Consider the following 18,438-nt stretch of genomic DNA (forward strand, 5'->3'; position numbering starts at 1 on the left):
ATATCTCCGAAAATATTTGTTTAATTTACATGTTGTAAGGAACAATATTGATCTATATTAATTGCACACTGTATTTAAGGTACTTAATTCGATAAGGTTTAATGCCGTATTGCTTAAAATAGCTTCGTAAATAAGCCATTTTCTCACGTAAAAAGTAAACAATAAAAATGGTTAATGTGGGTTATCCCTAAAAGATAAACATATACCATCGCGGACTATTTTGTAGACCTTTTTATGGTGTACAATACTGTAGTACATTAATTTGATCTAACTCGTAGGGTTAGGCAGCGTTTTTGCTAATTGCTAAATAAGCCTAAAAAAATAGGTTAATTTACGACATCATGTTAGAAACCTCTAAAATTAGCAATGTTGCCTTAGTATATTATGCATGTATTATACATATAAACCTTCCTCTTGAATCACTCTATCTATTGAAAAAAACCGCATCAAAATCCGTTGCGTAGTTTTAAAGATTTAAGCGCACATAGGGATATAGGGACAGAAAAGGCGACTTTGTTTTATACTATGTAGTGATACTAGATGTTTACATGTATTCCGATCATTTTGTCACTTCAAAAAGGCATTTATTGAGGAAAATTAGTACAAGATGTGTATTTTTTATTACTAATTATAGCAATAGAGTATTATATGACTAAACTATCAATATCTAGGAGCTGGAGAACCTTGTTTGAACCTAGTTTTGATCTAAATTAGTGCTTTTCATGGAAGTTCCTTTAATATTTTCCTGGTCGCAAGGTCAAAACCAGGAGCTCTTTTGCCAATAAAAGTGACAAATGTCAGGTCTCAGATGGGATGTAGGTTGATTCAATTTGTTTTTTATCTTGCTGAGTCCTGAAATAATGACATTCCTTCACCACTCTTTCTTTTCAGATGTTAGTTCTAGTACTTCCTTAGGGTAGTTATTACCTTCTAGTTTTCGTCTAATTTCTGGGATATCTTGAGTGACGAATATACTTGGTAAACCTCTCCACCTAAAAATCATGTTTTCTCTCAGTCTGTAACCGATTTTTCTTCTAATACTATTCCAAATTATATCCAATCAGTTCTTCTATTAACCAAAATGTCCTTACATGGCTTTGACATGATGCACTCAATTAAACTCAGTACAATCGATCAATGGTCTGAGTTTATATTCAGATTATCGTTGATTTGCATTGCTTAAAATGTTTCTAGTGATATAGATATCCATCAGGGCTGGGATCTGATATTGATTCGTTAGCAAATATGTGAGTTTAGCTGTCGAAATAGTTTTACAACTATATCCCTGAATAACCCTTAGCAATTCCCAACCCTTAATCTCACGTAATATAAATTAATTTCCTGTATTTTGGTCAGCTACATAAATTAGCTACCTTGATTTAGCGCTTCGTGGAAATGTTGAATATAATTTTAGTTATTATCGTACTTTCGCCTCGTGTTGTTGTTTCTAGATAATTAGTGCAGTACGTTTTATAGACTGACTTTATTAATAAGAATTGCCTGAGAAATTGTCTTTTTGATATCTAGCATATATTTATCTTACCTATATCAATGATGTCTTGAAGATCTTGCTGATGGTTAAGCAATCCATTTCAATTCCTGGTCATGCCTTTGAAGGTGTTATTTATTTAATATTATTATTATGTATTATAATTTTCCAAGGAGCCCTTTTTATTTTGTTTAGCATCTCTTAGATATATTAACACAAAAAATTATCTATTACTTACTACATTTCCCAATCTTTCTGGCACTACGGTGATACCAAAACAAAGATGTTGCTTTGGGACCAACCCAATCTTTGATCCGTTATCGAATTTATTCAGCATTTTGAAACCGTGTGCAAGCCAAGGCTTGCTGCATCGATCTGATCAACTGTTAATCGGAAAATGGTATGTCTAGTGAGTACAGTGAGTGCTACAGAACTTCCCCTTGCAACCTATGGATTTTAGCAGCTAGTAATATAATATGCCATTATGCGTAAATCTATGACTTTTTGGGCTGAATTATATGTTATATATATATATATATATATATATATATATATATATTATATGTTATATATATATATATTATATGTTATATATATATATATATATATATATATATATATATATATATATATATATATATATATATTATATGTTGTATATATGTTAAGTCATGAACATATATATGATTTTTTTACTTACAGGATTATAACCTATTTTGGGTTTTTAATTTTTTAGATCAGTTACAAACAAAATTATAACACTGAAAAATCTTTACGTTGAATAAAATTTAATATTCGTATGACATTATATCAAAATTTTATTCAAGATAACACTGAAGGAAAAAAGAAAAAAAAACAATAGCCGCAGGCAAATATTGTAAGAAGCACTGAGTCCTTAGTACGAAGAAATCGCCCTTCAGTTATCTAAGGAATATTTTCTCAATTCCATGTTATCATGTGTATGATTTTCTTATTTTTTTAAAAGTGTTCTTGAAAAATATATAAAATTTCATTATAATATAAAAGTAAGCGCAAATGAATATTATATTGATATTGTGGCTTGAATATATGTTGTTAAAATTACAATGTAATACAGCAGCTGATTCTATATTACGAATATAAGCTTTTATAATATGGAGCATGTAATTTATACTATACATATTTGAGTAGCTAATAAATATATTGTTAAATATTTGTCGCCATAATATGAAGTGAAAATTGTGTTTATCTTCCGAGCAACTGAACTATGCCCAGAATATTATAATGGCGGATTATTAATATCATAAATTAAAATTGATAACACTGACTAGAATATTCAAAATTACTTATGATAAATTTATCCAAATCTTTTAGGGTATTTAGAAACAATTATTTTAAACTAAAATAAAATAGTTATAATTTAAGATTTTTCACTATTTAACTGATATTTATGCCGTGACACTATGTGTTGTAGTTAATTCAAAGATTCCCCTGATGAGCTTATTTTGGAACTTGGAGCTACTGCACCTTATTGGGTGTAAAAAACTTGAAGTAGACATTAAATCCGTCGAGGAGTACGGACCGAATTAACATCTTGTTAAATAAGCATTTGTTGGAGATGGGAAGTCTGCTAGAAGGGCAGATCGGGGAAGATAGCGGGTTTGCTATCCCCGAACCTTTTTGGATTGCTTTCTGGATTTGGGAATGCCAACCGAACCATCAGTCGAAGTGGAGACCTAGGTACGTGACGTTATCCAGCCACGGAATTATTGCGGTATAGATCTTAAGTTGCGAGACGCGCTGTGCGTAGCGCTTCTTATGGAAAATGATGGCTTTGATTTCAGCAGTTGTTTTCCAACCTCAAAGATTTGAACCACTTGACCGCATGATCGAGCTGCTTCTGTAAACGTTCATGAAAGTAACTTCGAACCTGGCGGCCGTGAAGATAGCAGTGTCGTCATCAAACCGCCGCGTCTATGGCTTATTATTTTCATACAAACGGACTACGTGTTTCTTATGTTCTCTCATTCACATCGTTGGTTATATTACTGTCATACTCAGTGAAGTTCTTACAAAGACTAGCATATTGGTGTTAAACTAAAAAGGTATATAATACCCAGACCTCAACATCATTGAACCATTATGACGAGCTTTACAGTAGAGATTGAGTAGTAGATTTTCGTCTCCATCATTACTGAAACAATTAGTGAATGTTTTGGTACAAGAATAGATCAATATTACATTAGAAACTAGAATTGCAGTCGCTTTAAAGGTAATGGTGGGTTAATACCTTATTAATAAAATATATTATGTTATCCGAATGTAATGACTACACATATATTAATTTTATTCAGGTTAATAAATAATGTAATTTCATATTGATTGTACCCATCCAAAAGTTGTTAAGCATTATTAATGCTATTTTTGATTATATTTTATAATTATCATAACTCCGTCAAATGCATAACAGATCAATTGAAAAGTGTCCGGCCTACCATAGTAAAACATATTTTATGGGTAAAATTAGATTTTTTATTCAACATAATTCCCTTCAAGGGTGATACACTGATAATAGCGACCCTCCAACTTTTCGATACCATTTTTCTATTACGATTTGTTCCATGCTTTAAAATAGGCCTCCGTTTCAGCGATCACCTCTTCATTCGACGAAAATTTCTTCCCAGCGAGCATTCTTTAGAGATATGAGAACAGGAAATAGTCGCTGAAATAGTTAAAAAGCAATTCGAAGCCCAATTCATGCCTTTTTGCCATCGTTTTCACTGACATGTGACACGATGAATTGTCTTGGTGAAGCAGCACTTTCTTTTTCTTCAAATGGGGCTGTGTTTCGCTGATTTCGTCCTTAAAACGTTCTAATAACGCTATGTAATAGTCGCTCTTGATCGTCCTTCTTTTTTCAAAGTACTCAATGAAAAATATTACATGTGCATCCCAAAATACTTGATTGGACTTCGAAGTGAAATGATGTAGTTATGTTTCATCCATTGTCACACGTCCACTCAAAAACTCGGGTTTATTATGCTTGATCATTGAAGATGATCACACTGCTCCGAATCAGCAAATCGTCATTGTTTTTGGTCAATAGTGAGCTCGCGCGGCATCCACTTTGCACACCGTTTTCTTAGAGCCAAATATTCGTGAATGATATGTTGTACACGTTCTGTATAGACGTATCTTTTGAGAGTTAGGGCTAACTGAAAAATATATGGATTTACATCCAGTAGCGCCATCTATGTGTCAGGCCGGGGACTTTTCAGTTGATTTGTTATAAAGAATATTAATTATCTATTGGAGAATAAACCCATTGTACTTTTAACGGAAAATACTTTTCTACAAAATATCCAATGAATAAATAATTTAGACATTGTTAACCCATGTTGCACGATTTACCTTTAAAAACAGCCCCTTGGGGGATAAAGGAAAATATTTTGTCGTGTCTGGATATTTTTCTGTATCGATTTTATCCTGACTTTGTCGACTCTTTTGCAGCTGTTATTGTTATGGCTGCATTTTATTGCTAAGGTACTAGAATACCGAGAAATTTTTCGCGAAAAATCTCAAAGTAAAAAGGTGAATTGTAATTCTTTTCGGAGCTCCAGACTTTCTAGTTTCAGAATCTTTCAGTTCTTGCTTCAAACTTTTGTGGAAACATATTTGTAAAACTATTTAGAATTAATAAATAATTTTGAATTATACCATGTATCATCTGATAAGTTCCCGGTGTTATTATTTTAGTTATTGTTTATCATAAATTTCGAAGATTTTTTTAAACAGTTAAACAGTTAGAAGTTAAATAGGTATTCATTTATTAAAAAAAAATCGACAATTGAATTTGATGCGGAAAAGTAGACATGTCAAGGAGTTGAAACAAATAATTTTTTGAAAAATATCTGCTTAATATGCTAAATAGTTCAACGATATACAAGAGCTAACAGAAACTTAAAATGAAATATTATGCAAAGGCCTCCGATAATAAATTACTATCTGAGCTGGGCTAAGGAATAAGCAGTAGAAGGTTACAATGATTGCAGACCACCGTGAGAATGTTTCGATCTCCTACAGTAGATGCTGTAAATCATTAACCTGCGCCATTGGATAGGAAAGGGTGAAAATTCCCTGTGTTACTTTGGCCGAGGTTAAGAGAGATATAAAAATGGTGTTGTCGTGGTTTTAACATTATTACCGGGATAATATTAAAGAAGCTATTAAGGAACCAAGGAAAACACTAATTAAGATCATTAGCATAATAAATGCTTCATTCAGACTATAATAATACTGGGGCTGAATAGCCCGTGACGTAACAAAGAAAATTCATGTTTTGTATAAATCTGGTTTTATTCATCAACGTAATCTCTATCAAGAGCCACACAATCAACGCCGCTCTAACATTTCAATAGCACTTTTGTGGAACGATTTATCTTTTGCCTCAAAATAGGCCTAAAAATAACCACGACAACACCATTTTTCACCAGTTGCATAGTTGCGGTTGCAGTCGCACTAAGATGACGATCGTTTTCATTCCAGAGCAAAGTGAAGGATCCATGTTTCATTCATTGTCACATATCTAATGCAAGAATCCCGGTTTGTTACGTCTAAATATGGCCAAACGCTGACCAGATTCACCAACATGTTCTAGTATTTGGTCAAAAGTGAGCAAATGCGGCACCCACTTTGAACAGGGCTTTCTCATAGTCAAATGCTCATGCAATATAAAACCAAGTTCTTTTGATACCTTTATGATAGTAGCTAACTCACGAAACTTCGCTTTTAGATTATTCAAAACGATTTTTTTAGGATTTCTTGTGTTACCACTTTATTTGGAACCTTTTTGCATGAATACGCTGTTCAATTTGTTCATTTGTAAAATTATTTGGTAGAAGATTTCTTTAAATTAAACAAGAAAAGTAACGACTAGCGCCAGTAAATACTGAATAACCCGTAAATACTGCCTAGAAAATGGTTATTTTCTGTAGGCAATTGTCAAAACCATTGATTTTGAGGGGTCATTTTATTTAACAATTATCTATATTGATACTACGGTTTTTAGAATCGCATAAAATAGTTAAGAAGATGCAAAAACCAGATTCTGGAATGATTAACGGTTTTTTGGGATACTTTTTTATTTTCATTAATTTGCTTACAAATTGCAAAACAAGAAATTAATATTACTATTTTAACTACATTGTGTTTGTTTGTTGAACAATTAAACATTCAGTTTATTTATTACATAATTACTAGTCATTGCCGCCTAACATACAATTTGTCTTTATCATAACAGGTCAATTGAGAAGTCCTCAGCCTACCAGAGCAAAATATATTTTCTTGGCAAAAATAGTTTTTTTATTCAATATAATTCCCTTCAAGGGTGATACAGTGATTATAGCGACCCTCCAACTTTTCAATATCATTTTTGTAGTACGATCTCTTTATTCGACGAACATTTCTTCCCAGCGAGCATTCTTTTGAGATTTGAGAACAGGAAGTAGTCGCTGGGGGCCAGATCTGAAGAATACGGTGAATGAGGAAGCAATTCGAAGCCCAATTCATGCATTTTTGCCATCGTTTTCACTGACTTGTTACTCGGTGTGTCACGGTGTCTTAGTCACGGTGTAATAGTCGCTCTTGATGGTCCTTTCTTTTTGAGGGCAGTCAATGAAAATTATTCCATGCGCATCCCAAAATACAGACAACATAACCTTGCCAAACGACTGTTGCGTTTTCCCACGCTTTGTAGCGGGTTCATCGTGTTCAGTCCACTCGGATAACTGTCGATTGGACTTCGGAGTGAAATCATGGAGCCATGTTTCATTCATTGTTACATGTGGACACAAAAACTCGGCATTATTACGCTTGATCATCTTCGAACACTGCTCCCAATCATTAACTCGTCGTTGTTTTTGGTCAAAAGTGAGCTCGCGCGGAACCAACTTTGCACAGAGCTTTCTCATACCCAAATATTCGTGATGTACGCATTCAGTTGATATTTTTAGAGTGTCTGCTATTTCATTCAGTTTAAATTTACGGACATTTAGAATTATTTTGTGGATTTTTTAAATGTTTTCGTCGGTAACAACCTCTTTTGGGCATCCACTGCATTCACCGTCTTCGATGCTCATTTCACCACGTCTAAATTTACCATACCAAACATTGATGGTTGGTTTTTCTGGGGCAGTATCCGAAAACTCGGCATCAAGTCAAGTTTTTGCTTCAACTGTATTTTTTTCCCTTCAAAAAGCAATATTTTTTCAACATGCAAAATTCCTTTTTATCAATTTTTTTTCACAATAACAAAAGTTGCTTCACTCAAAATGCTATTATTCACAAACTAATAATCCGACAGCTGTCAAATTTATACACGCATGTTTTGAGGGTTAGGGATAACAAAAACTTATGGATTTAATTCTAGTAGCGCCACCTATGTGTCAGGCCGGGACTCTTCAATTAACTTGTTAGCTTACATCTAGGTATATATCTAGGTATATATCTAGGAGGACCCATCGGCTCTATCTTAGTTTCTGGTGTAGTAACGTTTGTGTATTAACTCTACTGTCTTTCTATTAAATGCACCTCACTACACTACACAAGATCAAATGGTTTGATTCTTTTGAGTCTTTTGATCTTCTGTTCCGGTGTTATCCAAGAGTTGAGTATTAAGAAGAGTATTACTTCGATATTGACATGAGAGTCGGAAAGTCTCGATGTAAGTTTTCAGTAATATCCTGTAATATCTCGGTGCACCTACAATATTTCTCACGACTTTGTTCTGGAAAACATGTATTGTTCTTATATTACTTTTCGCAGGACTTCCCCGTAATTGTATTCCGTATATCCATATAGGTTTCAGTACTTGTTTGTATAATAAGAATTTATTGTGTACTAATAACTATGATTTTCCGTTAATTCTAATATGTTTTAATTTTTAGAACAATAAAACTGTCAGAAAAACTATATTATACAAATTCTATTTTTCTTATAAATCTATCTACTCAACAAAATAACAAAAAAAAACGAAATAGGATGAAAAGGAGACGTTTTCCTTTTTATACGTTCGGAGACATGGCCGGCGCACTAGTCTTTGAAATCACGCTTGGGTTGGGTTACTAAATAAAATATGCAAAGACGTATCCTGAAAGATTTCTAAAGTTTTAAAGAATAAAATGGAACAGATTGTAATTTCGTTCCGGACTCGAGGGTGTGTTCGAGCGGAAACTCCTTCTATTGTTGTTGCAGGGAAGCTAAAGTTTCAATTCGAGAGTTGGAATTAAACATTTCAAGAGATATTTTGACTTTGAGGTGTTATTATTTCGACTCCTGATGTTGGTTTCTGTTAGAATTATCAATGAGTAAAATGCACCTGAAACTTGAATAAAAATATAAATTCACAAAATTAAAAAAAATACTTAATAAAAATAATTATAGTGATACCAGGTGTATCGGAAAGTCATTACCGGTTTTTCTAGAAGATGTCGCTCTAAGCTTAAGTATGCAATGATATAATTTAACACGTATGTTATTTTAATCTCTGCGTAGAAGAACATGTCCACCAGTGAACATCAATCATCGTCAACTCCCCCAAGCAGAGCATGTTAAATATCTTGGTATGCATTTAGATCGACGCCTAACCTGGAAGAAGCACATACTCTCTAAACGGAAACAAATGGGACTAAAATTATATCAAATGTATTGGCTCATTGGGCGCAAATCCAAGTTATCATTAGATAACAAGGTATTGCTGTATGAGTCTATACTCAAGCCCATTTGGACATATGGAATTCAACTATGGGGTACCGCAAGCAAATCTAATATATCCATCATTCAACGGTTCCAAAATAAGGTGTTGCGTGCCATTGTTGATGCTCCGTACTATATTTCAAATAAAGTGATACAACGCGATATTCCTCTAGAACCTATAACGAGTGTAATCCAACGTGTTTGTGTGAAGTACTTCGAAAGAGTGTCAGTGCATCCCAATGTACTCGCTAATCAGCTAAATATGCGACGTGATAGTGAAGTGCGTAGACTAAAACGTTTAACACCACTTGATCTGATTACTGGACATATGTAGACTTTAGAATAAGACTAATTAATTAAGATAATATTTTATACAGAAGATTGCTTAATGAAGTGCCATGTATATATAATATAGACAGAAGTAATACTTATTGCCAATAGGGCAGATTGTGGACTCACGAAGAGTAAAAAAAAATTTAATCTGCTGAGATCAAGCTCCAAAAATATACTTGTTATATTTTGCAAAAATAACACTGTCATTGATTTATATATCTTTGAAAATATCAAGTTTCGTACCTGAAAATATGCATTACTTTTTGTAATTTATCAAAAGAAAAAATCCACTGAAAGGTATTGTCTACTGGTAGAAACTTGCGATAAGCGTGCTCTAACTTTAAAAGTATGTGAGGTGCGGTTTCAAATATTCCAAAGTGATGATTTTAATGTGCAAGCTAAAATAATTGACAGAAGCGTTAAGTGTGGCCCAAGCAATGATTAGCGACCGATTACGACCCTTGGTGAAAATCCGATATATGGGAAGATGGGTGACATATCTGTTGATTGATAGACAAATGGAAACATCGAAAAATTGTCAGTGAAATATTACTGCAAAGGTATGATTGGAGGTAATTTCTGCATCGAATAGTGACGGTTGATGAAAAGTGGATTGATTATGAAAACACTAAAGACATATAGTATGGTTATAGCATGGCGAAGCCGGTCGATCGACTTCAAGGCCAAATCGTTTTGGTCGAAAGACAAAGCTCTGTGTTTGATGGGGCCAAAGTGACGTGGTATATTACGAACTATTAAAACCTGATCAAAGAGTTAACAGTATTTGGTATTGAAAATGAATGATCAATTCGAGCCATGAAATTATGGAAATACCTTCAAAATGGTTCAGAAGTCAAGTTAAAGTAATTCTAGAGTACGATAACGCGCGTATTATAAAGTAAAACCAGTCAAGGAAGCGTTAATTGTACTTGGATGGTATATATTATCGCACCCGCCGTACTCTCCAGGCCATGCCCCCTCCGACTAACGACTTTTCGCTTCAGAGAGACACGGGATTGCAGAACAGCACTTCGTCAATTTCGAAGAAGTTAGAAAATAACTGGATAAGTGGTTTGCCTTAAGAGACAAAAAGTTCTTTTTTTGGGATGGCACCCATAAATTGTCTGAAAGATGGACAAGATGTATAGAAACAAACGGAAAATATTTTAAATAAATCAATTTTGACAAAAGTATTTATGAATGGAGGAACTGAGATACCTATTAATCATGTGTTATTGATTCCTGTTTATTTCAGTATGCCAATAAAACGTCACTCAGTAACCGATTATGATGACGGCGAACGTTTTGGGAGCATTATAGGCTGCAGCTTCAGTATGGGAGTTCTAGTATAGAAGTTTTATCAATAAGCAATATATTTTTAATATTTATGGGATGGTTACTGTGAGAAGTGTCTTATTTATTTGTGTCTTTTAAACTGGTCGTCTTTAACAGAGCTATTTTAGTTTAGTTTTGGGGTTTGGAAAAGTTGGAGGCATCTCTCTCTATGGTTTCCTATATTATCTTTAGTATTCTGCTAACACGGGCTATTGGTAGACTGTTAAGAATACTGTTTTGACCTTAATATTTCTTTTTCCTTTCTCTTTCCCTCTCTGTAGCATTTGAACTTGGTTCATATTGAACATTTTTTTATTTAGATCTCTTCAGCTAGATATACTCTGAAGAAAGACATTATAAACATTGATTATTTCTAACTTCTCTGAAAATATTCTAATTGGAGTCACTACAAGTGTTGTGACTTGTGAAATAATATATAGAATGTTAATGGTGCAATCTGTAGTGACAGCGACTGGCGATTTGTCAATTAATGTGTTATATGCAATATAATAGCCTGTTTATTGGTTTTAAAGGGTTTCGTCGAATCGGTACAATGTATTTTTTTCGAAGTTCTATGGATCGACAAAGCCGCTACTTTTTCCCAACTTTCAGTCAATTGATGGATCTCATCTGGAAAGAAACCTATATCTATTGAGGCTATCGACGAAGCGACCTATTTTTAGGTATTTTAATAAGAAGTGAAGTGGTGCTCAGACAAGTCACGATTTATTTGTCGGAAGAAATACTAATCAGAAGGAGAAAGATCTGGGGAATACTGCGGGTGCGGTAGTTCCCGCTTTTATATGTCCCCGTATGTTTTCATTGGTTTTACAAAATATGCCTTTGTTCGTATTCTGGCCTACCTTGAGGTTGGCCATTTCACACAGGACCAAATACCTTTCAATATAAGTCGACTCCAATTTATATGGCACAACATATCCGAGAAATACATATTGATGTATTAATTCCGTACTCGCCCTGCTTGTGTATTAGTGCAAGTACAACAGAACAGTAGTAATAAATTAATTTGTATATTAAGATGTACCAAGCATATCTAATGTAAGATATAATTAATTAAAAAACAAAAACAACATATCCAAGTTTTTGAACCATTCTCACCTTCTTCAAACTATTGGAAATGGTTCCTTGTGTTACTCCCACTAGTTTTGCATGTATTTCTTGAATTTTACACGAATCATCATCGAGTGCTCCTTCAAACCTTAGCCTTCACGTTTTCTGGCTATCCAGAATGCTCTTTGTCTTCGGTCTCAAAATCGGCTTTTTAAGACGCCTAAATTAGTATTCACATGATGAATTCACATTTCAAGAATTACTGAAACATTTTTTTGTTCACATTTCGACGAAATAGCAGAAGTTGAAAAGTGAAGCCTGTCAGTGGGGCTTTATGAAATTGGTTACAAACGTATCCGATGCAAATTAATACACAATAATCTGTTTTAAATTCGTTAAAATGATGAAAATGACCGATGAAATGTATGAATTTCGACGAACTTATACAATAGTATAGTAGATAAATAATTATATAGGAATTATAATTAAAACTAGAAATAAAGCTACACTTCTAACTTCTAACAGATAGGTATATTTTCATATTATTTTAACTAAAACAAATATGATGGGACATATGTTATATGGAAGGATATACTTAAAGTGCCTCTGGAATCGATATATACAAATTCTTCGGAAGACTGGAAGAACATGAAGTATGACAGTAAAATCTATAGTAAACATGGTAAATAATGTGTTAAATAATACATAATAATAGTGTTATTGGCTATTGGTAGTTGAAAATGATGGGCTCAGACAACATGCACTAATGCTAACTAACTTTTTAATCTTATATTCTTGTATATAGCTTTTGCCTACTTTCAAATAACATGGGTGGGGATGTAAAAGGATTATTCTGATTACGCACCATCTTGGTTATATAACCATTGTGTTGTGTAGACGTCCAAATTTTATTATATATAAAAATACGCCACAAGAACGAGCAGAAATAGTGACAATATTTATTGAAAATAATAGTTCCATTATTGGCAGAGAAAATTGCGTCGAAAATATCCTAATGATCCAGTACCTTACAAAACGACAATTTAAGTAAGGCAGTAAGACAGCAGACAGGCATCGTTCTGGAAAACAACGGACCTATCGTATCGCTGAAAATGTTACTCTAATGGGCCATAGTGTTGCAGTGCCTTCAGAAACATCAATTCGGAGTCGTGGTTTCCAGTTACACATTTATGCACGCAGTTTAAGGCGAAACTTGATAACTGATTTGAAAATGTTCCGTTCAAAATTCAATTTGTCCAAAAATTGCTAACGAGAGATCTTGATCAATGAGTTTAATATAGGCTGTCTGGTGAAATTAAAGATTTTTCGCTTAAATTCATAATGAGCGATGAAGCTCAATTTATTTTCAATTGCCACGTCAATAAACAGAACAGTCGGTTTTGGGGAGCACAGAATCATCAATTAATTAATGAAACATCATTGCGTCCATTGAAAACAATAAAAGACAATATTCATCGCGAAATTGAAGAAATTCAGCATCAAATGTTGCAGGATGACATGAATAATGACTTAAAAAGAGTCGATAGTTTCATATTGAATCGCGGTCACCATTTAGTCGATAAAAATTTTCAATCATAACGAATAAAAAGACCAAATAAATTTTTTATGAAAACCAAACTTACTTATCTTTCCTTTGAGCAAAGTTATAGGCAATCAAAATAGTAGCGGGCCTTTTGCCCCACGTTGTAAATATATAGCTTCAGCCTAATTGTCATGTTCAATATACAACACTATCAAAAATTGTGGCAGCTATTAAGTTTAACAAGTAATTAGTTAGAAAATTGAGAAATTGTTGAAAAATTAGATGGTCATATTATTGGATCAATTGATGAACACGTTTAAACAAAATGCAACGAAAATGTTTTTAAAAAAGTAGCAGAATAAAAATCTCATATCAATTATATTTCTTATGGTACAATACAGTAATATCTTCACGAATGTTATTGAAAAATAAATGACGATAATAAATATTATTTATTTTATATTATTATCGAACATAGAAAAACGTAACAATAAATATGGCGCGATGAGTTTGAACTCTGCAGACACAGTAATCCAGGAGACATTGACCATCGACCTTAGGATATAATCGTTAAACCCGTTGAACTCTTTGAAATACTTTTTGATGGGGATTTTCTCCTCTAGGCAGGAGATATAGGGTATGTGCAGGCGCTATACTACATTAGTTCTTGACAGTTGGTTTAACTTTAATTCCTTACATATTTTTTTATATAAATATTATCTAAATAATTTATTTTTAATTATAAATAGTTATAAGATGTAAAAAAAGATCATGTAATTCTTTGGTTATAGGTTAATTTACATAAAACTTGTTAAATTATGTTGATCCATAATGCAAACAGTTCTGCATATTCACTAAATTTTGATATATATATATATATATATATATATATATATATATATATATATTATAAATAATTTTAATATATTTATTAATTATATTTAATATAAAATATTAATTTAATATATATAATTTTATTATTAGTTCAATGATGATTGAAAATTCGTCTGAAGAAGCATGCCTGAACTACATGGCGAAAACTTGTTTAAATGGTAACCGTCCATAGAATATTTAAGATCTAGTATTGTCATTTGTTTACAATTACTCTCAATATAGATTTTTATAAATCTCTTGGTTTGTGTTAATAGTCAGGAAATTGGAGTATAATCATAAAAATGGTGAAATAATCACTGTTTGTCTTCTCAGCAGCATTGTAACAAAAAGGTTTGGAACCATTTGGGAAAGACCAGATAGGAGAAAATAGGGATGGATGAGTTTCGTATAAGTTAAAACAAAAGACACATTATCCCAATTTCCATATGTTGAAGCTGAGCCATCTCTAGCGCAGCTTACTAAGCCAGAATTGGTATTCAGGAAGGTTTTGCTTTGCTTTAGGTGGAATATTGCCTTGTTAGTATTCAAGGATTATTGGTAGGTTTTCTTTTCAGTCTTTCTTTCAATTCTATGAAAAAATTCGGATTTGTTTTTATTACACCTATTATATGAATTATCATTAAATATACAAGACAACATTTCCATATATTATTTATATTTTTTCGAAAAATATAAAGTAGTTTACTGTGAACTATTTGTGGATATTATTAAATACACATATCATATTTGTTTATCTTTAACCCAGATTCTGTTGTTATTTATAATCGCTTATAATTTTTTCATTGGTATCACATTTTAAGGACAAAACTCAGCAGTACATTTTCGTTAATATATAAAAATCTGGATCCACTGGGTGCATGTAACAAATCTAAATAGTTTTCATTCTGTTTCTATTTTAATACATTAACTTATTTGCCACTTTGTTATGATTAGATGTAGATAAGCATTCTTTATATGGTAGTGTTATTTATATCCAATGGCTTTAAACGAATCTGCTGTACTCTGTCCTCTAAAGTCCTTGAAATAGTTTCAACTAAATATTTTGTTTGTCTCGACATAGCAGAGAGTATTTTCAGGCATTAGACTCCATTAATTCAATTGTAGTTGTAAAAACTGCTTCTCGTCGAAAATTAGTCTCAAGGAGAAACGGAGAGAGAACTTAGTGAGATTTAATTTATCGTATAGTATAATATAGTGTAATCCTTGAAGCTTACATCCCTTTTAATACTGTTTATCGCAAGTACGTTTATGTTAGTTGTTATCATCTCTGTTTAATTTTTAGATTTAAATAGTAATTTTGTTTCAATTTTTATATTATTTTAAAGAATATTTGAATTTCTGAATTATTACAAGAAAACAGCATAATTTTAATGCATCAATTTGGTGTCGTGGACAAACCATCAACCATATATTAAATTTATAGAATTAATATAATAATATATAATTGGAATAACGCAGGAGGAAAGAAGCGTATCCTTGATATGGCTCAGGCTTTTGATACGATAATATAAAAGGTCAATTGAAAAGTCCCCGGCCTACCATAGTAACACATTTTTTTGGCAAAATTAGTTTTTTTATTCAACATAATTCCCTTCAAGGATGATACACTGATTATAGCAATACTCCTACTTTTCGATGCCATTTTTGTAGTACGATTAGTCCTTTGCTTCAAAGTAGGCCTCAGTTTCGGCGATCACCTCTTCATTCGACGAAAATGTGTTCCCAGCCAGCATTTTTTGCCATCCATTTTACTAACTTGTGACACGGTGCATTGTCTTGGTGAAGCAGCACTTTCTTTTCATTCAAATGTGGCCGTTTTTCGGCGATTTAGTCTTTCAAACGGTCCAATAACGCTATCTAATAGTCACTATTGATGGTCCTTTTTCAAGGTAGTGAATGAAAATTATTCCACGTGCATCCCGAAAATTATTCCACGTGCATCCCGAAATACAGACGCCATAACCTTACCAGCCGACTGTTGCGTTTTTCCACGCTTTGGACAGGGTTCATGGTGTGCGGTCCACTCGGATAATTGTCCATTGGATTTCGGAGTGAAATGATGGCGCCATGTTTCGTCTATTCTCACATATCGACGCAAAATGTTGGGCTTATTACGCTTGATCATCTTCAAACACTGCTCCGAATCATCAACTCGTCGTTGTTTTTGGTCAAAAATTAGTTCGCGCGGCACCCACTTTGCACAGAGCTTTCTCATGCCCAAGTATTCGTGAATGATATGATGTACCCATTCAGTTGACATCTTTAGAGTGTCTGCTATTTCATTTAATTTCAATTTACGGTCATTCAAAATGATTTTGTAGATTTTTCTAATGTTTTCGTCGGTAACAACCTCTTTTGGGCGTTCACTGCGTTTAGCGTCTTTGGTGCTCATTAGCGTCTTTGGTGCTCATTTCGCCACATCTAAATTTAGCATACCTATCCTTGATGGCTGATTTTACTGAAGCAGTGTTCGGAAACTGGGCTTGAAGGCAAGTTTTGCTTAAACTGTATTTTTTTCATTCAAAAAGCAATATTTTATCAACACTAGAAATTCCTTTATATCCATTTTTTACAATAAGCAAAGTTGCTTCACTCAAAATGCTATAATTCGCAAACTAATCATCCGGCAGTTGTCATATTTATACATACCTGGTTTGAGGGTTAGGGCTAACTAAAAAACATATTTATTTAATTGTAGTAGCGCCATCTATCTGTCAGGCCGGGGCCTTTCCAATTGATCTGTTATATTAAGCATGCCCAGAGAGATATAGAAATATTAAAGTCTTATATTTAGGATATAGTATTCAAAATAAAACCAAAAACCTAGTACGATATCTTAACTTAGCAAAACCGCTTGTGCTTTGGTAAAGAATTATAAAGAAGAATTTAATATTAAATTTAAAATGTACCGGTGATTTGGAAAAAAAGGATGTACAAAAACGTACTGCTGTACCGAAAATCTTTAAGCCTATTTGGATATATAGCATCCAGATATGATGTTGTGGCAAGAAAATCAATTTGAATATAATTCAGCATTGTCAGAAAAACATATTAAAGAGTGATTTAATGGTATTTGGTGACGTTCCAAAAATAGTTATTTCGATGGAGACTTGGAAATTGGCCATATTAATCAAGCCATTTAGAATATGGACTGGAGTTATGAATAATGGCTTCTTCACCATGTCAATTTCGAAGCAGTCCAGTTAATGCTAATATCACTCAGCTATTATTTAGTAAAACAAGTATCAATTGAAATTTATACTGGTAGTAATAAGTTTAAAGTGCCTCAATGTCCTTTGATAATGTGCAATCAACATATCTTACATAATGAGTCTTAATTTTTCATTTTGATGTAAAAAATAATGATTCTTGGATAATGGAAATTTTATAAACGTGACTCTTGATTTCAATATAATTATATATTACTTGGCGCAAAAGCCTTGCTACCATTTTGATTATCTATAAATTTGCTCAAAGAAAAGATAAATAGGTTTATTGTTCATAAAAAGTTTACTTTGCCTTTAATTTTATTATTATTTCTGGAGACTCTGTAAGACTATCACGCACAGAGCGACATTTTCAGAATTACGAGGCGTCCGTTGTCTTCCAGAACGAAGCCTGTCTGTTGTCGTACCGTAGTCTCGAAAATTCGCATGTAAACAACAAATTGTGGTTTTGTGAGGCACTGGACGGTTAGAATATTTTTAACGCAATTTCCGCTGAGTGACAATAATGAAACGATAATTTTCACTACACAATATAATGTTTATAGTGAAACTGAGGTAAAACTCACATAACCAAAAAAAAACGTTTGCCCCACCTGTTATAAAGTGATGCAATAGGCAATAGATATTCACACTGAATTTATAGTCCTTATATATAAAATGTTCTTGTGGTAAAACGATCGATATATCGATATCGAAATATTTAATCAGAACTTTACAAGAAGTTCAATGAAGATAACCCAAGCGAATAGGGATGATATGAGTTTAATTTTTGATAACAGTATTTCTTGTTGATATTTTTTTGGCCTTGGACGAAA

The 18,438-nt window shown here is 32.9% G+C and overlaps 1 protein-coding gene across 1 annotated transcript in view; it reads right to left on the reverse strand.

The window, feature by feature from the left end:
- The window catches only part of wake (ankyrin repeat and fibronectin type III domain containing protein wide awake), a 429,559-nt gene that overhangs the window by 399,620 nt on the left and 11,501 nt on the right, over positions 1 to 18,438 (reverse strand). The gene's annotated exons all lie outside the window — the stretch shown is intronic.

The sequence above is a fragment of the Rhynchophorus ferrugineus genome, unplaced genomic scaffold (genome assembly GCF_030347505.1).
Source record: "Rhynchophorus ferrugineus isolate W39M unplaced genomic scaffold, kcgeb_rfMv2 rfM1, whole genome shotgun sequence".
Classification (NCBI taxonomy): domain Eukaryota; kingdom Metazoa; phylum Arthropoda; class Insecta; order Coleoptera; family Curculionidae; genus Rhynchophorus; species Rhynchophorus ferrugineus.